The sequence below is a fragment of the Piliocolobus tephrosceles genome, chromosome 5 (assembly GCF_002776525.5).
Source record: "Piliocolobus tephrosceles isolate RC106 chromosome 5, ASM277652v3, whole genome shotgun sequence".
Lineage (NCBI taxonomy): Eukaryota > Metazoa > Chordata > Mammalia > Primates > Cercopithecidae > Piliocolobus > Piliocolobus tephrosceles.
Genome location: NC_045438.1, coordinates 86,612,669 through 86,640,560, shown reverse-complemented (window position 1 = coordinate 86,640,560; position 27,892 = coordinate 86,612,669). Strand labels below are relative to the sequence as shown.

The 27,892-nt window shown below is 38.7% G+C and overlaps 2 pseudogenes; one reads left to right on the top strand and one right to left on the bottom strand.

The window, feature by feature from the left end:
• The first annotated feature begins 1,074 nt into the window (after window positions 1-1,074).
• LOC111538096 lies at window positions 1,075-1,889 on the top strand (annotated as a pseudogene).
• Window positions 1,890-3,421: 1,532 nt separating this feature from the next.
• LOC111538029 lies at window positions 3,422-3,985 on the bottom strand (annotated as a pseudogene).
• Between the last annotated feature and the right edge of the window lie 23,907 nt (window positions 3,986-27,892).

Genomic DNA, 27,892 nt, shown 5'->3' with positions numbered 1-27,892 from the left:
TTGGAACTTTCCTTCAGATTTCACCAAGTCAGGTATAGTTAATCCAACCCAATGGGAAAAAGATCAAAACAACAAAAACAAGAACAAAAACAGGAACAAAAAAATAAACAAAATAGTTAAGCAAAACAATTGCACAATTTATACAATTGTTGGGCTTTCTAATGGTAAGAAGAAATTAAGACAAGCTGTTTGTTAATCGTAAATTTTAGTCATTAAGGTGCATTCCCAAGAAAAACTCCAATTAAGCTACTTACCTAGGAATGGGGCTCAGGCTGAAGACTACACTCTACCATCCTGGAAGCAAGAAAAAACTAAAACTTGTCTTCCCTGTTAGAAGTGAGCTGAAACTCCTGCCTGCTTTCACTCTTCATGGAAGCAAGAGAACTCACCTGCCTTGTTGGAAGTGAGTAAAACTCCAGAAAAGGAATTGTATGGCAAAATGAACCTTAGACCTCAACCAAATTTTGGGAGATCAGGGATTCTCTGGAGGGGATGCTCCTGGACTTCAGCAAATTGTCCTATTGATTTGAACAGTAAAGATAGCTCAGGCTGGTACCAAGTAGTGATATGAGATTTATCCAAAGTCAGGGTAACTCTACTCATAGTACCTTTGTGGTCACGAGGCTGTAAACCACAAAGTATCTAAGCCAAGTCTCAGTAAATTTTAGAAGTTTATTTTGCCAAGATTAATTAAGAACAATGCCCAGGAAAAAGAACATGGAATGACAGGACAGTCTGTGTTCCGTGCCTTTCTCCAAAGATGATTATGAAGGCTTAAGCGTTTAAAGGGGAAAAGCAGACTGATGGGGACAATTCATATTGTACAGTGAAAAATGCATAGTTTTTTTCCCCCATTAAAAATAGGAAAAGAGGCATGGAAAAAGCATATGACTTACTTAAGTTTATCCAAAAAATCTGTGGTGGTGCTGAGTCTTCCCATACCTACGGAATTGTTTCTCAAAGAACCTACTGGTCTCTGCTATCTTGACAAGACCTCACCGTAGTTTTGTGAAATTTATCATGTGTTTCATTTATTTAGAACTGTGGCCTTAATAGCTGTACATTGCTAAAGTTATGGTATTCCTATGCAGAAAAACAGAAAACTTCCCAGAGCAGAATACCATCTATTCCTGTAAGAAGATTTTCCTCTGAAAGTTGATCTCTAATGCTTCTGACGCCTTAGACAATATTTTCTGAGAGTATGACAGAATTCTTCAAGTTGGACAGTGGTTAACAGCTGAACAGGGACATCCCCCCAACCCTCATGAAAACAGCCTGACTTTGAACAAGAGAAGGAAATCACCGATGATGAGGCATTGGCATGACCAAGGCTTATCTCACAAATAATTTGGGAACTATTGACAAGTTCTGTCATAAAGCATTTATGGAGGTTCTTCAGGCTAGTGCAGACATATTCATGATTAGGCAAATAGTTTGGTGTTTACTTTTATTCTGCCTGTCTGGTGACTGATAAAGTGGTTGTGATCATAAAGCATAATGATGATGAACAGTATGCCTGGGAGTCTTCTACCGGGGATTCCTTCAATGTATATACTGACCCCGTTGAGCTCATTGGTAGTGGTACCAAAGTAATCCTCTGCCTTAAAGAAGACCAAACAGAATACTTATAAGAGAGGTAGGTCAAATAAATAGTAAAGAAGCATTTGAAGTTCATAGGCTATTCTATTACCTTTTATTTGGAAAAGGAATAAAAGAAGTAAATCACTGATGATGAGGCTGAGGAAGAGAAAAGTGAGAAAGAAAAAGAAAAAGAAAAAGATGATGAAGAAAAGCCCAAGATTGAAGATGTGGCTTCAGACGAAGAGGATGACAGTGGTATGGATAAGAAAAAGAAAACCAAGGTTGGATGCAGTGGCTTATGTCTGTAACCCCAGCACGTTAGGAGGTCGAGGTAGGTGGATCACTTGAGGTCAGGAGTTCAGGACCAGCCTGACCAACATGGTGAAACCTCATCTCTACTAAAAATATGAAAATTAGCTGGACAGGGTGGCCAACACCTGTCGTCCCAGCTACTCGGGTGGCTGAGGCAGGAGAATCACTTGAACCTGGGAGGTGGAGGTTGTAGTGAGCCAAGATCACGCCACTGTACTCCCGCCTGGGCAACAGAGTGAGATTCCAAAAAAAAAAAAAAAAAAAAAAAAAAAAAAAAAAAAAAAAAAAAAAAATGCTGCAAAAGGTTAGCTAAGTTGAAAAATTTCTAATTAACATATGGCAATTAAAATAACTCCTTAGGTGATGAAAGTAAGATGTGTTTCTGGTAAAGGGAAAGAAAGGTAATTTTTGTCCCCAAGTGGAATGACTGGCTGTTCCAAAACTAGAAAGAAAGAAGACTGTAGAAGGCTTGTGGAAGATTAATCTGATAAAGTAAATTTTATGTGTGATCACATTGGCTAAAGTTAGAAGAGAAGTTTTCTAAGTTTTTCTAAAACTGAACATTAATTTCAAAGGTATACATTGATAGAAAACTATAATTTGGTTCTCTCTGTTAAAACAAGATTTTTCTTGGAGTGTTGAGCTGCTGTTAATGGCAAATAATGAAAGGTTTTTCTTTACCTTTCAGATAATTGGTCTAGGAAAAAAGAATGTGTTTTATCATAATAGTTCCCTGTGTTTTATGTTGCCTTTATTAAGCCTTTGATTACTTAAGACAGTTGAGTCCTCTCTATTAAAGAGCTCACGTTTTTCTACAAGTAGGCATTTTTAAAAAGAAATGTATAACTCTGTGTTTACCTTTTTCTTTTCTTTTTGAGACAGAGTCTTGCTCTGTCATCCAGGCTGGATTGCAGTAGCATGATCATGGCTCACTAGCAGCCTCAACCTCCTGGTCTCAGGTGATCTTTTCACCTCAGCCTCCCAACTAGCTAAGACTACAGGTGTGTGCCACCATGCCTGGCAAATTTTTAATTTTTTTGTAGAGATGAGGTTTTGCCATGTTGCCCTGGGGTTTTTTGTTGTTGTTGTTGTTTGTTTTTAGTGATAAGGTCTTGCTCTATTGCCCAGGCTAGAACACAGTGGTATGATCATAGTTAAGTGTAGCCTTGAACTGCTAGGCACAAGCAATTCTCCTGCCTCCCAAGTATTTAGGACTATAGGGGTATGCCACTGTGCATGGCTAAGTTTTCTTTTTTTTCTTCTTTTTTTTTTTTTTTTAGAGACAGCATGTTGCCATATTGCTTAGGCTGGTCTTGAACTCCTGGCCTCAAGGGATTCTCCCACCTCAGCCTGCCAAGGTGCTGGGATTATAGAGTGTTATAGAGTGTTTGCCTTTTAAAGTCTTTTCATTATCACTGTGGTTAAATGAGTGCCTATTATCTCACAGTGACCTGTAATTCTATTTTTTTTTTTGAGATGGAGTTTTGCTCTTGTCACCCAGGCTGGAGTATTATAGCACAATCTCGGCTCACTGCAACCTCTGACTCCTGGGTTCAAGTGATTCTCCTGCCTCAGTCTCTCGAGTAGCTGGGATTACAGATGTGCACCACTCCACCTGGCTAATTTTTCTATTTTTAGTAGAGACGGGGTTTCACCATGTTGGCCAGGCTGGTCTCAAACTCCCGACCTCAAGTGATCTGTCCTCCTCAGCCTCCCAAAGTGTTGGGATTACAGGCATGAGCCACCATGCCTGTCCAATACTGGTTCTTTTAAAAGCACATATAAATTCACAGTATTTTAAGTGAAAGGTCTGGATTGGGAGTTTATTCTCTGACACATTATTTAATAATTAAATCTTTCTTCTCTTTCTTCTCAGCCGGAGTCCTCTCAAGCTGACATTTATATTGCAGAATATTCAGTTATCTTTTTTCTCTGATTGCTTCTTCCTTTCAGCTTCCAGTTTTTGTTGTTTTGCTTCCAACCTTTTTCTTTGTTATATTTTCACTCCAACAAGTGCTAGGCAGATAATTAATGTTTTCGCTGCCAAGATGTACAGCAGCAGGTGCACGTGTTCGAGAATCTTCCAGTTCATGGTAGACCAACCGTGAATTCACTCCTGATCAACACAAACCCCCACCAGACAAGTACATGAGAGGCGGTTGGAAGGTCAAGTCCAAAGGAGCTGGAAGGTCTGATTGCTCCAGACAGCGGAGCCTCCTGTGCCTGGCTGCACACAAACCATCCAAATTGATATTTAAGAGGATATAAATCCAATGGTAAATATGGACCGATAGAGAGTTTTCCTTCCTGAGTCATTAAAACTCCCATTGTTAAAAGCTTTGCACTCCATGACTTATAATGAAAGAGGTAAAATGATCCAAATTGTGAAAAAATATTGATGTTGTGACTGTTCTAAAACTGTTAACATGGTTTATGACCAGTATTTGGCTTGTTAAACCTATAATTCCGAGAAGACACTTGATACAGATTGGCTCTGTGTCCCCACCCAAATCTCATGTTGAATTGTAATTTCCAGTGTTGGGGGAGGGACTGGTGGGAGGTGATTGGATCATGGGGGTGGATTTCTACTTCACTGTTTTTGTGATAGTGAGTGAGTGAGTTCTCACAAGATCTGGTGGTTTAAAAGTATATAGCCCTTCCTCCTTCACTCTCTCTCTCCTGCCACCATATGAAGATGTGTTTGCTTCTCCTTCGCCCTTCCACCATGATTGTAAGTTTCCTGAGGCCTCCCCAGCCATGCTCCTGTACAGCCTGTGGAATTGTGATTCCATTAAACCTATTTTCTTCATAAATTACCCAGTCTCACGTAGTTCTTTATAGCAGTGTGAGAATGAACTAATACAACAGCCAATACATCAGGTACATTTCTGCTACCTGATGAGCCATTTGAACATTTCATAGAGGGATTTCATTCAATTGCCATTTTCAGTGCATGTTTTCTGGTTGTGTAGAAGCTTTCCCATGAAGGAAAGCTGATGCCATTATAGTAACTGAAAGGTTATTAGAATGTGTATTTCTCTCATGGGGCATTCCTGGAAAAATCTCCAATGATAAAGGTACTTATTTTACTAGACAAGTTGTAAAACTGTTAAATAAGATACTAGAAATACAATGGCATTAGACAAAGCCAACTAAATTAATTAGATTGCCTTGGTTAAAGATATTGAATATTGATGGAATTCAGATTCACTTCCACTGGAAAAATATAAGTTGAACATAAGTTCCCTAAGTTTTGCTTTTTGCTCACACTCTTACCTAGGTGAGAACCTAACCAAAAGGGGGAAATTATTGAGCAAAAGTATGAGAGGTGACTGCTGGTGCTGAGGTCTTGCACTTTGCTCCAACAGATCAGACCAAACCAAAATGAAGTCACTCATACTAAATGCCACATAACCAAATGGAAATTTAAAGAAGCAGATAAATCCCAAAACAGATCAGTGTTTTTATCCCCCTGAAAACAAGAGATTTTAATCTACCTGAGTCAACAGAGCAAGGAAGTACTACCTGCTTTAACCCTTCCAGAAGTGACTGAGGTGGCCTGATGTTGATGAATCAGGTTTTTCCCCTTATTGTTCTGTTTATTTGTCCCCACTTTACAAAATTCATTGTTTTGCTATTTCCCAATGGGATTTGAGACCAAATAAATCCATTATAATGGTGACAGAGCATGACATCAGTGCCTAAACTTTTGGTCAACATCTCAAAATTGAGATGTTGACCCAAAGGGCAGAATTATTAAATTAAGTTCAGCCTAAAGCTGCCGCTGTGTATATTTTAAGTTTGTCCTAAAGGTTTCTCCATATAGAGTAAACTGCAATCTAACTTGTGTCAACGGACTGTAATCCACTCTTGTAAAAAGTAGCTGAGTCTCAGCCAATCACAGCAGTTGCGTTTCAGTCAATTATAGGCAGCCAACTGTAAAAATCAAGTTGAATTACGGTGAACACTGAATTCTAACCAATCTGGATGTCACTGTACCTCATTTTCATTTTCTGTATATCACTTTTCTATGGCTGTAAATATAAACTGCACATGTGATGGGGCAGAACATTTTGAACCATTTTGGTCCAGACTGCTGCCTGATTCTAGAATCACAAATAAAAACCCTAAGATCTATAAAACCAGATTTGTTGTAATTTTATCTTTTAACAATTCTTATGAAGTCCATAGTAGGACAATTGTGTACTAAAATCTGATAATAGATGTGACTGTTACTGAGGCTCCTGTGTAAATTCAAGGGAAAAACAAGGAGCACATTGTAGGTGCTCAAAAATTTTAAAATAAATGTAATTCAGAGAAATATTGGTCATTTACAGCAATTTGGGCTTATTATATTCATAATTTTCTGGGTAATTAAAAATAATGTAAAAAGCAAAGTAGAAGCCCTCTTATCTGATTCTATATTTGGTCTTGTCACCATGAAAAACTATGCTTAGACTTGCAGATAAGTAATTTGGATTTACTTAAAGATTAATAAACCCAAATTTTCTGCCCTCCTTTGGTGAGAATTCCAGGCAGTTGTCAGCATAAAACTTTTATACCATATATTGAGGTCAGTAATGTAAAAACAGTGTACTTTTAAGGGTCAAAAGTTAGCACAAATATTCCCAGGTGTCAGTGCCAGAGACCACAGCCAGACTTTTTGTATTTCAGGTCATGTGGACCGAAGTTCATTTTAGAATCAGGCCATATATACATTCCACAGAAGTTTTTATCTAAATACACATGTATATAAAAAAATGAGCATCTAAAGAAAAAAACCCTTTAGTGTTAGTGAATCAAAAAAGTACATTAAGTGGAGAATCATTCAAAAGGTAATAAGTACTTAAAATATTTTACTTTAGAATAAAATATACAAATGAATATTTTACCAATCTTTTGATAGAGAGTGAAGGCTTTTTTTTTTTAGATGGAGTTTTGCTCTTGTTGCCCATGCTGGAGTAAAATGACGTGATCTTGGCTTACTGCTACTTTCACCTCCAGGGTTCAAGCAATTCTCCTGCCTCAGCCTTCCAAGTAGCTGTGATTACAGGCATGTGACACCATGCCCGGCTAATTTTGTATTTTTAATAGAGATGAGGTTTCACTATGTTGGTCAGGCTGGTCTCAAACTCCGGACCCCATGTGATCCACCTGCCTCGGCCTCCCAAAGTGCTGGGATTACAGGAGTGAGCCACCTTGCCCAGCTGGTTAAGGCTTTTATTAAAAATTATTTGTAAGTAGTTTGCTGATGTGAGACTTTTAGGTTTAGAATTTTTTGAAGTTTTTATTACTTCTATTTTCTATATTTTATAGTTTTCTTGTCTGTGTAGTTTCAAAAGAAAATCTTTTTCCCCAACTACCTTTCCTGAAGTCATCCCAAAGTATCCAACTTGGTTTTCTTTAAAAACATTTTCTTTCTTTTCCAATGAATAATTCCTTTGCATGTTATTTAATTAGATAAATTTAAAACAAGTACAGTTGACATAAATAGTTCAGGATCAAACGACTGATGCTTGGAAAACGGGTACTTCATTCAGTGGCAGCTAGGGAGTGGAAGCACATCAGAGCCTACCTGCTTGGTCCCAAGACTTCCTCTTGTTTTGTGAGTCTATGTTTCAAAGCAGGAGTGAAGAGCACTTGCTAGATAATTAATTGATGGTCAATTGAAAGAGACTCTATTTTACAAAGTTTTTGTTTGAGTTACCAGCACCATAAAAGGAACAGCATTTTATTGTGAATTATTCATATTGTCTGTTAATACCAACCAAGTTTTCAGGTGCTTGTCTTTCCCTTACTAAAATGTACTGATATAAATTTGCCTAGCAATAGAGGGCAATTTGTGTTTGCTAAATGATTTGGTTCAAATTATTTCACATGCAACTTAAAAATATTTATGAATTAATTTAAATGCCTATTCCATCACAAGAGGGCACTCATGCCCCATTTTTAAAGCAAGTTCTATTTCAGGCATCAATTCTGGAGGTATTAAAACAAATAAAATTTAGACCGATATATACATTGAATTTCAACTTCAGTAAACTGTTTTTTGTCTGAGGTAACTGGGAATTGGTGATTTGGTTTATGCAAATACAGAAATTTTTAATGCATATAATATTGAAAAATAATTTTCGCAGACAGAATACAAAAATATGCAAAATTTGCCATGCTAAACAACATTTCATTTTTTGATGAGTCATCCCAAGGTCTTCATTAATTTAAAATGAAATTACTTCATTGATTGTGGAATTATTGAAATGAGATTTCTAATAATTTATCACACAATCAACATCATTGAACATTTACTCTTTGGTGTTTCTGTTCTTTAGACAAGAGATTTTGCTGTATTTTGCCATTCATTTAAAATTGTGGTTTATAATTGTAGTTTGTATTAGTTATCTGTTGTTGGCTAACAAATTACTCCAAAATATAGTGGTTTAAAGGAATAATCATTCATTATCTTATAATTTCTGAGGGTCAGGAATCTGGGAGCAGTTTAGTAGGGTGCCTCTGGCTCAAAGTCCCTCACAGGTAGCAGTCAAGCTCTTGGCTCGGGCTGCAGTCATCTTAAGGTTTAACTGGGGCTGAAGGATTTGCTTCCAAATTTACTCACATGGCCCCCTACACAGGGCAGCCTGGCAAAACAGAAATTGGATTCCTTCAGGCCAAATAATCTAAGGAGGAGCAAGAGAGAGTATCCAAGAGGAAGGCTACAGTCTCTTTATAGGCTAATATTCAAAGTGACATCCCATTATTCTGCCAAATTTTGTTAGAATGAGTCATTAAGTCTACCCATACTTAAAAGGCTGAGGGTTACACAGGGGCGTGAATATTAGGAGATGGGAATTACTGGGAACCAAGAGAGTAGCTGTTATTACATAACTGGATAAAGAAAGCATCATGTAAAGACAGAAAAATCCCCAGGTAGATAGGATTGAGTATTAATATTTTGTCAGTAAATAAATTTGAACATGACAGAGTTATAGTATTCAAGATTTTAACCAGAATAGGATTAACATAAATATTTGAATTTGAACTCAAGTTATTCTTTATTTTCTTCTTAAATCATATTTGCCTGGCAAAAATAAATAAGCAAAGAAACAAATAGGTAGAATTAGTAGCAAAAATTGTTAAGATGCAAAAGAAAATGGAATTCAAAATGTTAAATTTGGGATTGACAATATGGAGAGGACTAGGTAGTGCTAGAACTGCTTTTTGAGTCCATGTTCTGTAGCCACGGCCAGCCCTAGGTTATGGTATGATATATAATATGCAAAAATTGGTGACCAGTGCAAAGGTTTCCTTGTGTTCCTGAAAGGAAACCCATATACCAAGAACTTCCTTGGTTTCTTAAAGAATGGGTAAGGCAGTTGGTTGTTTTATTACTTTTCTAGGACCTTTATTCTTCTTCTCAGGTTCTCCTTCCAGGGAATCCAGTTGTCACTTGTTCACCTTTACTGTAAAAATAATGGATGGATTTTGCTAGTTTTGTAGTGCCCTGATACCTGGTCATTTGAGTATTAATTTCATGTTAACTTTGCTTAACTTTGCAACTTTCCCAAGTATAGACTAAAATATGTTGCTTAGCTATTCTACTATTTAAGTGTTTATTTAAAAATGTTCATTTTATTTATTTTTAAAATAGATTATACATTGCCATAAGACAAAATTCAAGAGTTTCCAAAAGGTGGATTTTAAAAGTTTCCCTCTCCTACCTCTCATCCCCTCAGCTTCCTCCCTATTTACCCGTGTTTAGGATATCCTTTCTTAATTATTAGTTACTTTCTTTTTCTCATGCAAACAATGGTATTTTTTTTTTTTTTTTTTGAGACGGAGTCTTGCTCTGTCGCCCAGGCTAGAGTGCGGTGGCCAGATCTCAGCTCACTGCAAGCTCCGCCTCCCGGGTTTACGTCATTCTCCTGCCTCAGCCTCCCGAGTAGCTGGGACTACAGGCGCCCGCCACCTCACCCCGCTAGTTTTTTGTATTTTTTAGTAGAGACGGGGTTTCACCGTATTAGCCAGGATGGTCTCGATCTCTTGACCTCGTGGCAAACAATGGTATTCTATATACAATCTTCTGCTCTTGTTAGTTAACAATGTATTGTGGCATTCTTGCCTTATCAGCACATAAAGTGCTTTTTCGTTCTTATTTAATGGATACATACTATTTCATTGTAAAGATGTACCATACTTTTGTTCTGCTCTTTGTCAATAGACTTTAGGTTTCCAATTATTTGCTTTTCATTATTACAATAAACTTGTTCATGAATTGTATTTTTATTTTTAAAATTTTAATTATTATTAATCTTTGATAATTCAAATCAAGTTTAAGGATTTTATAGTGTCTAAGGGTCATTATAGTATCAATTATCAGTGTATAATATCAATATATAGAAGCCATAATTGTTAAGGCTGAATTTTCAGTGACCTTAATATACACCTTAAATTTTACCCCTTTCCTTGCTGTTTATTAGAAACAATTTTAGTCATATAAAAAAGTTGAAATAATAGTGTAAAAATACCCATATACCTATCACTAGATTCAAAATGTATTAATAATTTGCCATGTTTTCCTTTAATTTCTAATCCACATAAAATCTCCACATATCAGTTTGTTTACATGTATTTTTATCACAGTTTTCAACAAAAAATAGAGAGTAAAATGCATAGGGAGATAAAATTTTGGCTATTTGAAGTTTCTATTTGTTCTGAAAAAAAAAAAGAGCTTTATTATACTTTTTCTCAGCAAAAAGATTTACTAAACTATCCAAGCCTTATAATGTTCTCAGCTAACTAGTATTTGGCACTATGCAATGTTTAAATGATAAGGGCTCCAGAAACTTAATGTAATGGCCTTAGGGACAAAGCAAGTCCTAGACGTCCCAAAGAGTCTGTATTTTTTCAACTTTTCTTTTCTTTCTTTCATATTAATTTCGTGTAACATTTATTATGCACTTAGTCCATATGAGATATTTTTCTAATTAACAGGTACACATTAACTAATTTAATCCTTACAACAAATCTAAGAGATATTATTATTATTATTTATCCCCCTTTTACAGATGAAGAAGTGAAAGCTCACATACAGGAGACAAAATGACAGGAAACTAGTGTCTTGGCAAGGGAATCCACTTCTTTATCTACTCCTAAATCCTTAACGGTAATCTAGATTCAGAATGAGCACCCTTGTTACTGACACTTGTTGAAGTGGGTTAGATATCAAAAGAAATGTAACAAGATGTGTTATCTGAGGTGCGAACAGATTCTGGTGGATGGAGTTAGGGGATCCTCCTCTGTAGCCCTAAACCATTTACATAAACTGATTCACATAGGGGCTGAGTTACCATTTAATAATGTTTTTTTGGGGAACTTCACCATTTAATAATGGTTCATACATAAATTTGGGCAAATCAAGGGAGAGGATCACAGTGGAAATCAGATTGTAGAGACCATGACCAAGAAGCCAAGACAGAATTCATTAGAAGAGAGGATGATGTCTGCCAGGTTGGGCAATGCTTAGTGATAGTGCCCACATCTTGAAGAGGTTCTAGTAGCATTGTAGACAGAGGTCAAACCTTGATTTGTGTATCCCAGGAGAAGGTGGCCATGTTACTAATTGCTGACACATTGAGATTCAAGCAAGCTTATTGTGGTATACTCTGAGTATAATATAGAATGAGTGGTCTCTACATGTTGCAAAAACATCAATGTCATCTCTTGTGAGCAGTGTTTTTCTGGTTACACTCACAATTAAATGATTACCCAGTATGGGAGAAGAGTTCTATGTTAGAGTGAGCCTCTGATGGAGTGTTGAGGCTTGAGGCTGTGAGTTCTAGGTCTGGATATTTGTAGTGGCTAGTAATAAATTAGGACTGACCCATGGGCCAGTGAAAGCATGACAGGCCAGGTCTCACTAACACAGGCCTCCATTACAGATGTCCCAGCACTGAATAACTAGGTTAAATATTGAAAGCTGATTGAGCCAGTGCCCTCATACAAAGGCTGGAATGTAACAAAAAGCCACCATGAGTTTTGCCTAGGCCTTTCCTAGGCCTTAAAATGTGACAAAATTACAAAGGATTTCTTAACAGGACCCATTTAGGATTAAACAAGTTTCACTGGGGGTCTGAAGAAACTCCCCAGGCCTCCACAAACAAGTTTGTTGGAGGTCTGAAGGAACTGCCCAAACCTCTGTGATTTAGCAGGACACAAGATAAGGGTAATCACCACAGCACCTGGACCCATTTAGATTAAGTAAACTTACTGAAGATCCAGAAGAATGTCTTCAGGACTCAGACCCTAGTTATAGATTAAAATAAGTTAATCACTTATGTCTTTAGATGAATGCATGCTTACATGTAGACATATAGTTTAGAAGGTATATCAGCTCTGGAAAACTTGGTAATTTTGAGTTGGTCTGACGATAACTTCCAGACCTTCTCCTTGTAATCAGTTACAGAAATAAGAACTCTCTTCCTCCTCGGTTCATCTGCATCTTGTTACTGGGCTGCAAAAAATAGCAACCTGACCCTCAGTTTGGTCCAGGAACAAAAGCACTCCTGATTCCTCTCAGAAATTCTTGAAGAGAATGGACTTCCTGCATTTAAGGATATGAGGACATGCAGATTTGTAATTCTTTCTACACTTTCATGTAGAAGTTTACATTCTCACTGGGAGATAGATAAATGATATAATCTATTTGATTAAGAGAGTATCTGTAACATTATGAAATATATTGCTTATCTCAGAACACATCCCTCTGGTGGCCAAGACCCTTTAAGGCTCTGGAGTAATAGGGAAGCAGGAATGTTTGGCTCTCAGAATTTAGAGGAGGTATCATTTACCTCGTGAGTGTGCATACAGTGGTAGTCAGTCAGTGCCCCAGTCCAAGCCTGATTCAGATAGTGACATCTCACAAAGATTCTACTGAACATAATATGATAATGTCTTTTGAGTTGTTTCCCAAATAAAGCCTCTCCCATTATCTTAGACATGTAACAGAGGATCAGAAGAAGTGTTCTGTTATTTGCAGGAGTTTTGTCTTATCTTTTAATATTCTAAATAGGGCACTGTGAAACTGTCATGCTCCATGCCATACTTAAAACATCCTAAATTACCTTGATTTTATATATTAGAGAGAGGACATACTACATCTTTCCTAATATATGTGATCACTCACAAGGAAAGGTCTGTAACCAGCCCCAGTAAGGACACCTTCACACCCTGGCAGATGGATTCTAAACTGATTAGTTGGGAATGAAAAAATCAATAGGGAATGCATTATGCGAATACGGGCTATTCAAGGTTACCCTGCCTGGAAGAGATAAAGTTAGATACTTGACAGAGAAAGGGAGAGGGGTGGGAGCAGATAAGAGATTCACTTGGATTATATTTTGATATTAGTCTTCCTTATCATTAACATCAGGCCTTTGCAACTAGAAATTGCTAATATGCCATATATGTTACATCTGAGTTTTACATTGATTTTTTATTTTAAAAGACTGATTTATATATGACCACAGTGCATGCAACGTGAGGCAGAATTTGATTATAAACTGAATAGATTTAATATTCTGTAGGAAATGTTTTGTTGAAGATCCTTGCAGATTCATGAGAGCATTTCTATATTTTTTTGAAGATCATTTGAAAATAAAAAATAAGATTTATGATGAGCTTACTCAATCCGTTTTGAACATGTTAATTTCATGGCATTAATGTGAGACTTTGTGATGGCTTTGTAATGTGTTGATTAGTCTCAATGACATTTTCCGGAATTTCTTTTTCTGTGTATTTCTGGTTAGGGTAAGTCACAAGAGAGATTTTTGTGCAAGATTGGTAGGATGGAAGTGAAGCAGTAGCCATTTTATAGCTCATACACATTGCTGCTTATTTGCTGGTTTACGTTGATGATGTGAGGCAGCAACAGAATTGCCACTGCTCTGCCTTTCCCAGATTTTTCAGTTTCTCTGACTTTTGGGCCAAGTATGTTTAGCTTTTTTTTTTTTTTTTTTTATTATACTTTAAGTTCTAGGGTACATGTGCATAACGTGCAGGTTTGTTACATATGTATATATGTGCCATGTTGGTGTGCTGCACCCATCAACTCATCAGCACCCATCAATTCATCCTTTATTTCAGGTATAACTCCCCAATGCAATCCCTCCCCCCTCCCCCCTCCCCATGATAGGCCCCATTGTGTGATGTTCCCCTTCCCGAGTCCAAGTGAGCTCATTGTTCAGTTCCCACCTATGAGTGAGAACATGCGGTGTTTGGTTTTCTCTTCTTGTGATAGTTTGCTAAGAATGATGGTTTCCAGCTGCATCCATGTCCCTACAAAGGACGCAAACTCATCCTTTTTTATGGCTGCATAGTATTCCATGGTGTATATGTGCCACATTTTCTTAATCCAGTCTGTCACTGATGGACATTTGGGTTGATTCCAAGTCTTTGCTATTGTGAATAGTGCCGCAATAAACATACGTGTGCATGTGTCTTTGTAGTAGCATAATTTATAATCCTTTGGGTATATACCCAGTAGTGGGATGGCTGGGTCATATGGTACATCTAGTTCTAGATCCTTGAGGAATCGCCATACTGTTTTCCATAATGGTTGAAGTAGTTTACAATCCCACCAACAGTGTAAAAGTGTTCCTATTTCTCCACATCCTCTCCAACACCTGTTGTTTCCTGATTTTTTAATGATTGCCATTCTAACTGGTGTGAGATGGTATCTCATTGTGGTTTTGATTTGCATTTCTCTGATGGCCAGTGATGATGAGCATTTTTTCATGTGTCTGTTGGCTGTATGAATGTCTTCTTTTGAGAAATGTCTGTTCATATCCTTTGCCCACTTTTTGATGGGGTTGTTTGTTTTTTTCTTGTAAATTTGTTTGAGTTCTTTGTAGATTCTGGATATCAGCCCTTTGTCAGATGAGTAGATTGCAAAAATTTTCTCCCATTCTGTAGGTTGCCTGTTCACTCTGATGGTAGTTTCTTTTGCTGTGCAGAAACTCTTTAGTTTAATTAGATCCTGTTTGTCAATTTTGGCTTTTGCTGCCATTGCTTTTGGTGTTTTAGACATGAAGTCCTTGCCCATGCCTATGTCCTGAATGGTACTACCTAGATTTTCTTCTAGGGTTTTTATGGTATTAGGTCTAACATTTAAGTCTCTAATCCATCTTGAATTAATTTTCGTATAAGGAGTAAGGAAAGGATCCAGTTTCAGCTTTCTACTTATGGCTAACCAATTTTCCCAGCACCATTTTTAAAATAGGGAATCCTTTCCCCATTTCTTGTTTCTCTCAGTTTTATCAAAGATCAGATGGCTGTAGATGTGTCGTATTATTTCTGAGGACTCTGTTCTGTTCCACTGGTTTTGGTACCAGTACCATGCTGTTTTGGTTACTGTAGCCTTGTAGTATAGTTTGAAGTCAGGTAGCGTGATGCCTCCAGCTTTGTTCTTTTGACTTAAGATTGTCTTGGCAATGTGGGCTCTTTTTTGGTTCCATATGAACTTTAAAGCAGTTTTTTCCAATTCTGTGAAGAAAGTCATTGGTAGCTTGATGGGGATGGCATTGAATCTGTAAGTAACCTTGGGCAGTATGGCCATTTTCACGATATTGATTCTTCCTATCCATGAGCATGGTATGTTCTTCCATTTGTTTGTGTCCTTTTTTATTTCACTGAGCAGTGGCTTGTAGTTCTTGAAGAGGTCGTTTACATCTCTTGTAAGTTGGATTCCTAGGTATTTTATTCTCTTTGAAGCAATTGTGAATGGAAGTTCATTTATGATTTGGCTCTCTGTTTGTCTGTTACTGGTGTATAAGAATGCTTGTGATTTTTGCACATTAATTTTGTATCCTGAGACTTTGCTGAAGTTGCTTATCAGCTTAAGGAGATTTGGGGCTGAGACAATGGGGTTTTCTAAATATACAATCATGTCATCTACAAACAGGGACAATTTGACTTCTTCTTTTCCTAACTGAATACCCTTTATTTCTTTCTCTTGCCTGATTGCCCTAGCCAGAACTTCCAACACTATGTTGAATAGTAGCGGTGAGAGAGGGCATCCCTGTCTTGTGCCAGATTTCAAAGGGAATTTTTCCAGTGTTTGCCCATTCAGTATGATATTGGCTGTGGGTTTGTCATAAATAGCTCTTATTATTTTGAGGTACGTTCCATCAATACCGAATTTATTGAGCGTTTTTAGCATGAAGGGCTGTTGAATTTTGTCAAAAGCCTTTTCTGCATCTTTTGAGACAATCGTGTGGTTCTTGTCTTTGGTTCTGTTTATATGCTGGATTACGTTTATTGATTTGCAAATGTTGAACCAGCCTTGCATCCCAGGGATGAAGCCCACTTGATCATGGTGGATAAGCTTTTTGATGTGCTGCTGAATCCGGTTTGTCAGTATTTCATTGAGGATTTTTGCATCGATGTTCATCAGGGAGATTGGTCTAAAATTCTCTTTTTTTGTTGTGTCTCTGCCAGGCTTTGGTATCAGGATGATGTTGGCCTCATAAAATGAGTTAGGGAGGATTCCCTCTTTTTCTATTGATTGGAATAGTTTCAGAAGGAATGGTACCAGCTCCTCCTTGTACCTCTGGTAGAATTCAGCTGTGAATCCATCTGGTCCTGGGCTTTTTTTGGTGGGTAGGCTATTAATTATTGCCTCAATTTCAGAGCCTGCTATTAGTCTATTCAGGGATTCAGCTTCTTCCTGGTTTAGTCTTGGGAGAGTGTAAGTGTCCAGGAAATTGTCCATTTCTTCTAGATTTTCTAGTTGATTTGCGTAGAGGTGTTTATAGTATTCTCTTATGGTAGTTTGTATTTCTGTGGGGTCGGTGGTAATATCCCCTTTATCATTTTTTATTGCATCTATTTGATTCTTCTCTTCCTTCTTTATTAGTCTTGCTTGCGGTCTGTCAATTTTGTTGATCTTTTCAAAAAACCAACTCCTGGATTCATTGATTTTTGGAGGGTTTTTTGTGTCCTCATCTCCTTCAGTTCTGCTCTGATCTTAGTTATTCCTTGCCTTCTGCTAGCTTTTGAATGTGTTTGCTCTTGCTTCTCTAGTTCTTTTAATTGTGATGTTAGAGTGTCAATTTTAGATCTTTCCAGCTTTCTCTTGTGGGCATTTAGTGCTATAAATTTCCCTCTACACACTGCTTTAAATGTGTCCCAGAGATTCTGGTATGTTGTATCTTTGTTCTCATTGGTTTCAAAGAACATCTTTATTTCTGCCTTCATTTCGTTGTGTATCCAGTAGTCATTCAGGAGCAGGTTATTCAGTTTCCATGTAGTTGAGTGGTTTTGATTGAGTTTCTTAGTCCTGAGTTCTAGTTTGATTGCACTGTGGTCTGAGAGACAGTTTGTTATAATTTCTCTTCTTGTACATTTGCTGAGGAGTGCTTTACTTCCAATTATGTGGTCAATTTTGGAATAAGTGTGATGTGGTGCTGAGAAGAATGTACATTCTGTTGATTTGGGGTGGAGAGTCTATAGATGTCTATTAGGTCTGCTTGGTGCAGAGTTGAGTTCAATTCCTGGATCTCCTTGTTAACTTTCTGTCTCGTTGATCTGTCTAATGTTGACAGTGAGGTGTTGAAGTCTCCCATTATTATTGTATGGGAGTCTAAGTCTCTTTGTAATTCTCTAAGAACTTGCTTTATGAATCTGGGTGCTCCTGTATTGGGTGCATATATATTTAGGATAGTTAGCTCTTCCTGTTGAATTGATCCCTTTACCATTATGTAATGGCCTTCTTTGTCTCTTTTGATCTTTGATGGTTTAAAGTCTGTTTCATCAGAGGCTAGTATTGCAACCCCTGCTTTTTTTTTGTTCTCCATTTGCTTGGTAGATCTTCCTCCATCCCTTTATTTTGAGCCTATGTATGTCTCTGCATGTGAGATGGGTCTCCTGAAGACAGCAGACTGATGGGTCTTGACTCTTTATCCAGTTTGCCAGTCTGTGTCTTTTAATTGGACCATTTAGTCCATTTACATTTAAGGTTAATATTGTTATGTGTGAACTTGATCCTGCCATTATGATATTAACTGGTTATTTTGCTCATTAGTTGATGCAGTTTCTTCCTAGCCTCGATGGTCTTTACATTTTGGCATGTTTTTGCAATGGCTGGTACTGGTTGTTCCTTTCCATGTTTAGGGCTTCCTTCAGGGTCTCTTGTAAGGCAGGCTGGTGGTGACAAAATCTCTAAGCATTTGCTTATCTGTAAAGAATTTTATTTCTCCTTCACTTATGAAACTTAGTTTGGCTGGATATGAAATTCTGGGTTGAAAATTCTTTTCTTTAAGAACGTTGAATATTGGCCCCCACTCTCTTCTGGCTTGTAGAGTTTCTACCGAGAGATCTGCTGTCAGTCTGATGGGCTTTCCTTTGTGGGTAACCCGACCTTTCTGTCTGGCTGCCCTTAAGATTTTTTCCTTCATTTCAACTTTGGTGAATCTGGCAATTATGTGTCTTGGAGTTGCTCTTCTGAAGGAGTATATTTGTGGCGTTCTCTGTATTTCCTGAATTTGAATGTTGGCCTGCCCTGCTAGGTTGGGGAAGTTCTCCTGGATGATATCCTGTAGAGTGTTTTCCAATTTGGTTCCATTTTCCCCCTCACTTTCAGGCACCCCAATCAGACGTAGATTTGGTCTTTTTACATCATCCCATACTTCTTGCAGGCTTTGTTCATTTCTTTTTCTTCTTTTTTCTTTTGGTTTTTCTTCTCGCTTCATTTCATTCATTTGATCCTCAATCGCTGATACTCTTTCTTCCAGTTGATCGAGTCGGTTACTGAAGCTTGTGCATTTGTCACGTATTTCTCGTGTCATGGTTTTCATCTCTGTCATTTCGTTTATGACCTTCTCTGCATTAATTAGTCTAGCTGTCAATTCTTCCACTCTTTTTTCAAGATTTTTAGTTTCTTTGCGCTGGGTACGTAATTCCTCCTTTAGCTCTGAGAGGTTTGATGGACTGAAGCCTTCTTCTCTCATCTCATCAAAATCATTCTCTGACCAGCTTTGATCCGTTGCTGGCGATGGGCTGTGCTCCTTTGCAGGAGGAGATGCGCTCTTATTTTTTGAATTTCCAGCTTTTCTGCCCTGCTTTTTCCCCATCTTTGTGATTTTATCTGTCACTGGTCTTTGATGATGGTGACGTACTGATGGGGTTTTGGTATAGGTGACCTTCCTGTTTGATAGTTTTCCTTCTGACAGTCAGGACCCTCAGCTATAGGTCTGTTGGAGATTGCTTGAGTTCCACTCCAGACCCTGTTTGCCTGGGTATCAGCAGCAGAGTTTGCAGAAGACAGAAAATTGCTGAACAGCGAGTGCACCTGTCTGATTCTTGCTTTGGAAGCTTCCTCTCAGGGGTGTACTCCACCCTGTGAGGTGTGGGGTGTCAGACTGCCCCTAGTGGGGGATGTCTCCCAGTTAGGCTACTCAGGGGTTAGGGACCCACTTGTGCAGGCAGACTGCCCCTTCTCAGTTCTCAACCTCCATGTTGGGAGATCCACTGCTCTCTTCAAAGCTGTCAGACAGAGTCGTTCGCGTTTGCACAGGCTTCTGCTCCTTTAGCTGAGCCCTGTCCCCAGAGGCGCAGTCTACAGAGACAGGCAGGTTTCCTTGAGCTGCTGTGAGCTCCACCCAGTTGGAGCTTCCCCGCTGCTTTATTTACCTACTTAAGCCTCAGCGATGGCGGGCGCCCCTCCCCCAGCCTCGCTGCTGTCTTGCGGTTAGATTGCCGCAGACTGCTGTGTTAGCAAGGCGGGAGGCTCCGTGGGCGTGGGACCCTCCCGGCCAGGTGTGGGATATATTCTCCGGTGTGCCGGTGTTACAGCGCAGTATTGGGGTGGGAGTTACCTGATTTTCCAGGTGTTGTGTGTCTCAGTTCCCCTGGCTGGGAAAAGGCACTCCCTTCCCCCTCGCGCTTCCCAGGTGAGGTGATGCCTCACCCTGCTTCAGCTCTCGCTGGTCAGGCTGCAGTAGCTGACCCGCACGGATTGTCTGGCACTCCCGAGTGAGATGACCCCAGTACCTCAGTTGAAAATGCAGAAATCACCGGTCTTCCGTTCGCTTGCGCTGGGAGATGGCGACTGGAGCTGTTCCTATTCGGCCATCTTGCTCCGCCCCCGTATGTTTAGCTTTTTGATCAAGAGCCCTAGCTTCTGTAGGATACCTATGCTACCAGTGCCAGAGGCAACAAGAAGAGACATGGGTTTCAGCCTGTCCTTGCAGGAGACCCGCTCATTCTTGAGTTCCAGTTTGTTCTTGCACACCCCACTCTGCGTTCATCCTCCCTTCCTGACTGCTTACCCTGTAGACCTCAAGCTTCAGCAACAGATTTGGAGACATCAGCCTTATGAAGACTGCTTAACCAGCTTGCACAATGCCCTCATTAAATCCCTTCACATAAGTGATTCTCAAATGAGGGTGATTTTGATACCCTGGGGGCACTTGGCAATTCTGGAGACATTTTTCATAATCATGATGGAGTGGGGAGATTAAGGGGAGCAGATGTGAGGGTTGCTACTGGCATCTGGTGGGCAAAGTCTAAGTATATGGCTAAATATCCTACAGTGCACAGGATAGGAGCTCTTCCTGCAACATGAAATAATCTGGTCCAAAATAGTAATTTTGGAGGTTGAGAAACCCACAGGGTTTTGGACTGTATGATGTTTTTATGGAGCTCTGATTCTGCTTTCCTGATTAAACCCTAACTGATACTGATATTTTAAAATATAAACTTCAAAATATTTTACCAATTTTCTCCTTGTCAGCAAAATTACATTTTTGTCAAAGACCAAAAAGATGAAAACTTTTAATGAACATATACAACTATTAATTTATAATGACATATTTGCAGCTATAGAGTATGGTCAGATTGTAATCTTATTGAAACACACACTGTATTATAAAAGTCACAAAAGTTCTCTGCCAAAGTATTTTTTAAAATTAATAGACTTTTTAAAAAATAGCAATTTCAGGTTTACAGAAAAACTGAGGGGAAAGTACAGAGTTCCATATATCACTCCTCCCCAACTCTGCCCCTTCACACAGTTTCTGCTATTATTAACATCTTTCATTAGTGTAATACATTTGTTACAATTGAAAATTGAAAATTTCATTGTTATGAATTAAGGCCCATAGTTTACATTAGGGTTCACTCTTTGTGCTTGTATTAGTTTGCTCAGGTTGCCATAACAAAATACCACAGATTGGATGGTTTAGATAACAGAACTTTCTTTGCTCACAGTTCTGGAGGCAAGAAGTGCCAGATTGAGGTCCAGCAGGGTCATTTTCTGGTGGAGGAAATGTTGTCTGCCTATCTAGCTTGTAGATAACTACCTTCTCTGTGTGTGCTCACACTGCCTTTCCTCTGTGCCTCACCAGAGAGAGAGACAGAGAGAGAGAGAGAGAGAGAGAGAGAGAGAGAGAGAGAGACAGAGAGAGAGAGAGAGAGAGAGAGACAGAGAGAGAGCTCTGATGTACCTTCTTGTAATGACACCAATCACTAGTCCTATCATATCAAGTTCTACTCTTATGATCTATTACCTCCTTAAAGACCCTATCTCCAAATACAGTCACAATGGGCGAGTTAGGGCTTCAACATAAGAATTTTGGGAGGGACACAATTCAGTCCACAGCAGTATTGTACAGTTCTACCAGTTTTGAGAAATGATATGTATTTATCATTACAGTGTCACAGAGAATAGTTTCAGTTCCCTTACAATTCCCTATGCTTCACTTATTCATCTCTCCTCTCAAACCCCTAGCAATGACTGATCTTTTTACTGTATCTACAGTTTTGCCTTTTCCAGAATACCATCTAGTTGAAATCACACAGTATGCGGCCTTTTCAGATTGACTTGTTTCACTTAGCAATATGCATTTCAGGTTCCTTCATGTCTTTTATTTTTTCCAAATTTCTTTTTCTTTCTTTCTTTCTTTCTTTCTTTCTTTCTTTCTTTCTTTCTTTCTTTCTTTCTTTCTTTCTTTCTTTCTTTCTTTCCTTCTTTCTTTCTCTTTCTTTCTTTCTTTCCTTCCTTCCTTCCTTCCTTCCTTCCTTCCTTCCTTCCTTCCTTCTTTCTTTCTTTCTTTCTTTCTTTCTTTCTTTCTTTTCTTTCTTTCTTTCTTTTTCTTTCTTTCTCTCTCTTTCTTTCTTTTCTTTTCTTTACTTCTTTTTCTTTCTTCCTTTCTCCCTTCCTCTCTCTTTCTTTCTTTCTTTCTCTCTTTCTTTCTCTCTCTCTCTCCTTTCTTTCTTTCTTTCTTTCTTTCTTTCTTTCTTTCTTTCTTTCTTTCTTTCTTTCTTTCTCTTTCTTTCTTTCGAAGACTTTCTTCTCTCTCTCCTTCCTTCCTTCCTCTTTTCTTTCTCTTCCTTCTCCAATTCTTTAAGTTCTGGAGTACATGTGCAGAACGTGGAGGTTTGTTACATAGGTATACATGTGCTATGGTGGTTTGCTGCACCCATCAACTTGTCATCTACATTAGGTATTTCTCCTAATGCCATCCCTCCCATAGCCTCTGACTCCCCAGTAGGCCCTGGTATGTGATATTCCCCTCACTGTGTCCATGTGTTCTCATTGTTCAACTCCCACTTGTGGGTGAGAACACATGGTGTTTGGTTTTCTGCTCTTGTGTTAGTTTGCTGAGAATGATGGTTTCCAGCTACATCCATGTCCCTACACAGGACATGAACTCATCCTTTTTTATGGCTGCATAGTATTCCATGGTGTATATGTGCCACATTTTCATTATCCAGTCTATCAGTAATGGATATTTGTGTTAGTTCCAAGTCTTTGCTATTGTGAATAGCATCCATGGTGTATATGTGCCACATTTTCGTTATCCAGTCTATGGACATTTGATGGACATTTGAGTTGGTTCCAAGTTTTTGCTATTGTGAATAGTGCGACAATAACTATACGTGTGTGTGTGTCTTTATAGTAGAAAGATTTGTAATCCTTTGGGTATATACTCAGTAATGGGATTGCTGGGTCAAATGGTATTTCTAGTTCTAGATCCTTGAGGAATCGCCACACTGTCTTCCACAATGGTTGAACTAATTTACACTCCCACCGACAGTGTAAAAGCATTCCTATTTCTCCATATCCTCTCTAGCATCTGTTGTTTCTGACTTTTTAATGATATGTCAGGAAGCATGTTGCCTCCAGGTTTGTTCTCTTTGCTTAGAATTGTCTTGGCTATGCGGGCTCTTTTTTGGTTCCATGTGAACTTTAAAGTAGTTTTTTCTAATTCTGTGAAGAAAGTCAATGGTAGCTTGATGGGGATAGCATTGAATCTATAAATTACTTTGGGCAGTAAGGCCATTTTCATGATACTGATTCTTCCTATCCATGAGCATGGAATGTTCTTCCCTTTGTTTGTGTCCTCCCTTATTTCCTGGAGCAGAGGTTTGTATTTCTCCTTGTCTTCAAGTCCTTCATATCCCTTGTAAGTTGGATTCCTAGGTATTTTATGCTTTTTGTAGTAATAGTGAATGGGAGTTCACTCATGATTTGGCTCCCTGTCTGTTATTGGTGTATAGGCATGCTTGTGATTTTTGCACAATGATTTTGTATCCTGAGACTTTGCTGAAGTTGCTTATCAGCTTAAGGAGATTTTGAGCTGAGATGATGGAGTTTTCTAGATATACAATCATGTCATCTACAAACAGAGACAGTTTGACTTCCTCTTTTCCTAGTTGATAACACTTTATTTCTTTCTCTTGCCTGATTGCCCTGGCCAGAACTTCCAATACTATGTTGAATAGGAGTGGTGAGAGAGGGCATCCTTTTGTTGTACTGGTTTTCAAAGGGAATGCTTCCAGTTTTTGCCCATTCAGTATGATAATGGCTGTGGGTTTGTCATAAATAACTCTTACTATTTTGAGATACATTTCATCGATACCTAGTTTATTGAGTCTTTAGCATGAAGGGCAGTTGAATGCCTTTTCTGCATCTATTGAGATAATCATGTGGTTTTTGTCATTGACTCTGTTTATTCGATGGATTATGTTTATTGATTTGCATATGTTGAACCAGCCTTGCACCCCAGGGATGAAGCCAACTTGATTGTGGTGGATAAGCTTTTTGATGTGTTGCTGGATTGGGTTTGCCAGTATTATATTGAGGATTTTTGCATTGATGTTCATCAGGGATTTTGGTCTGAAATTTTCTTTTTTTGCTGTGTCTCTGCCAGGCTTTGGTATCAGGATGATGCTGGCTTCATAAAATGTGTTAGGGAGGAGTCCCTCTTTTTGTATTGCTTAGAATAGTTTCAGAAGGAATGGTACCAGCTCCTTTTTGTACCTCTGGTAGAACTCAGCTGGGAATCTGTCTGGTCCTGGGCTTGTTTTGGTTGGTAGGCTATTAATTACTGCCTCAATTTCAGAACTTGTTATTGGTCTATTCAGGGATTGGACTTCTTCCTGGTTTAGTCTTGGGAGGGTGCATGTGTCCAGGAGTTTATCCATTTCTTCTAGATTTTCTAGTATATTTGTGTAGAGGTTTTTATAGTATTCTCTGATGGTAGTTTGTATTTCTGTGGGATTGGTGGCACCATCCCCTTTACCATTTTCTGTTGCATCTATTGGAGTCTTCTGTCTTTTCTTCTTTATTAGTCTGGCTAGCGGTCTATTTTGTTGATCTTTTCAAAAAAACTAACTCCTGGATTTATTGATTTTTTGAAGAGTTTTCTGTGTTTCTATCTTCTCCAGTTCTGCTGTGATCTTAGTTATTTCTTGTCTCCTGCTATCTTTTGAATTTGTTTGCTCTTGCTTCTCTAGTTCTTTTAATTGTGATGTTAGGGTATCAATTTTAGATCTTTCCTGCTTTCTCTTGTGGGCATTTAGTGCTATAAATTTCCCTCTAGACACTGCTTTAAATGTCCCAGAGATTCTGGTATGTTGTGTCTTTGTTCTCATTGGTTTCAAAGAACATCTTTATTTCTGCCTTAATTTCATTATTTATGCAGTAGTAATTCAGGAGCAGGTTGTTCAGTTTCCATGTAGTTTTGTAATTTTGAGTGAGTTTCTTAATCCTGAGTTCTAATTTGATTGCACTGTGGTCTGAGAGACTGTTTGTTATAATTTCCGTTCTTTTGTATTTGCTGATGATCATTTTACTTCCAATTATGTGGTCAATTTTAGAATAAGTGTGATGTGGTGCTGAGAAGAATGTATATTCTGTTGATTTGTGTGGAGAGTTCCGTAGATGTCTATTAGGTTCACTTGGTCCACAGCTGAGTTCAAGCCCTGCATATCCTTGCTAATTTTCTGTCTCATTGATCTAATATTGACAGTGGGGTGTTAAAGTCTCCCACTATTATTGTGTGGGAGTCTAAGTCTCTTTGTAGGTCTCTAAGAACTTGCTTTATGAATCTGGGTTCTCCTGTACTGGGTGCATATATATGTTTAGGATAGTTAGCTCTTCATGTTGCATTGATCACTTTACCATTATGTAATGCCCTTCTTTGTCTCTTTTGTTCTTTGTTGGTTTAAAGTCTGTTTTATCAGAGACTAGGATTGCAACCCTTGCTTTTCTTTGCTTTCCATTTACTTGGTGAATATTCCTCCATTCCTTTATTTTGAGCCTATGTGTGTCTTTGCACAGGAGATGGGTCTCCTGAATATAGCACACCTATGGGTCTTAACTCTTTATCCAATTTGCCAGTCTGTGTCCTTTAATTGGGGCATTCAGCTCACTTACATATAAGGTTAATATTGTTATGTGTGAATTTGATCCTGCCATTTTGATGGTAGCTGGTTATTTCACCCATTAGTTGATGCAGTTTCTTCATAGCGTTGATGGTCTTTACAATTTGGTATGTTTTTGCAGTGGCTGGTACTGCTTGTTTCTTTCTATGTTTAGTACTTCCTTCAGGAGCTCTTGTAAGGCAGGCCTAGTGGTGACAGAATCTCTCAGCATTTGCTTGTCTGTAAAGGATTTTATTTCTTTTTTGCTTTTGAAACTTAGTTTGGCTGGATATGAAATTCTGGGTTGAAAATTCTTTTTTAAAAAAATGTTGAATATTGGCCTTCACTCTCTTCTGGCCTGTAGTGTTTCTGCCGAGAGATCCACTGTTAGTCTGATGAGACCCCCTTTGTGGGTAACGTGACCTTTCTCTCTGTCTGCCCTTAACATTTTTTCTTCATTTCATCTTTGGTGAATCTGACGATTATGTGTCTTGGGGTTGGTCTTATCGAGGAGTATCTTTGTGGTGTTCTCTATATTTCCTGAATTTGAATGTTGGCTTGCCTTGCTCAGTTGGGGAAGTTCTCCTGGATAATATCCTGAAGAGTGTTTTCCAACTTGGTTCAATTCTCCCTGTCACTTTCAGGTACACCAGTCAAATGTAGATTTGGTCTTTTCACATAGTCCCATATTTCTTGGAGGCTTTGTTCATTTCTTTTCACTTTTTTTTTTCTCTAATCTTATCTTCTCACTTTATTTCATTGAATTGGTTTTCAATCACTGATATTCTTTCTTCTGCTTGATCATTTTGGCTATTGATACTTGTGTATGCTTCACGAAGTTCTCGTACTGTGTTTTTCAGCTCCATCAGGTCATTTATGTTCTTCTCTAAACTGATTATTCTACTTAGCCATTTGTCTCACCTTTTTTCAAGATTCTTAGTTCCCTTGCATTCAGTTAGAACATGCTCCCTTAGGTTGGAGAAATTTGTTATTACCCACCTTCTGAAGCCTACTTCTGTCAATTCTTGAAACTCATTCTCCATCCATTTTTTTTCCCTTGCTGGCGAAGAGTTGTGATCCTTTGGAGGAAAAGAGGCATTCCGGTTTTTGGAATTTTCAGCCTTTTTGCACTGGTTTCTCCCCATCTTCGTGGATTTATCTACCTTTGGTCTTTGAAGTCAGTGACCTTTGGATGAGGTCTCTAAGTGGATGTCCTTTTTGTTGATGTTGATAGTATTCCTTTCTGTTTGTTAGTTTTCCTTCTAATAGTCAGGCCTCTCTGCTGCAGGTCTGCTGGAGTTTGCTGGAAATTCACTCCAGATCCTGTTTTCCTGGGTATCACTGGTGGAGGCTGCAGAACAGCAAAGATGGCTGCCTGTTCCTTCCTCTGGAAGCTTTGTCCCAGAGGGGCACCCGCCAGATGCCAGCCAGAGCTCTCCTGTATGAGGTGTCTGTTGGCCCCTACTGAGAGGTGTCTCCCAGACAGGATACACGAGGGTCAGGGACCCACTTGTCCAGAAACCTGTTCCTTATCAGAGCTCGAATGCTGTGTTGGGAGAACCGCTGCTCTCTTCAGAGCTGCGGAGCAGGGACATTTATGTCTCCTGAAGCTGTGCGCACAACCGCCCATTCCCCCAGGTGCTGTGTCCCAGGGAGGTGAGGGTTTTATCTGTAAGTCCCTGACTGGGGCTGCTGCCTTATTTTCAGAGATGCCCTGCCCACAGAGGTGAGAATCTGGAGAGGCAGTCTGGCCGCAGCAGCCTTGGTGATCCTTCATGTCTTTTTGTGGCTCTATAGCTCATTTATTTTTGCTGCTCAATAATATTCATTGTATGTATATGGAGGTACCATAGTTTACTTATCCAGTCACCTACTGAGGGACATTGTGGTTGCTTCTGATTTTTGGAAACTATAAATAAAGCTGCTGTAAACATTTGTTTGCAGTTTTTGTGAAGGCACATGTTCAATTTATTTGCATAAGTATCTAGGATCATGACTGCTGGATTGTACGGTAAACCTGTGTTCAGCTTTGCAACAAAATGTCAAACTGTCTTTCAATGTAGCTGTACCATTTTACATTCCTACCAGCAATGAATTTCCTGTCGCTCCATGTTTATGCTAGCATTTGGCAATGTGCGTGTTTTGGATTTTAAGTATTCTTTTTTAATTGTTTATTTTTAAATTTATTTTGTATTTTTTTTTTGTTGTTTGTTTGTTTTTAGAAATAGACTCTTGCCTTGTCACCCAGGCTGAAGTGCAGTAGTGTGATCATAGCTCACTGCAACTTTGAACTCCTGGG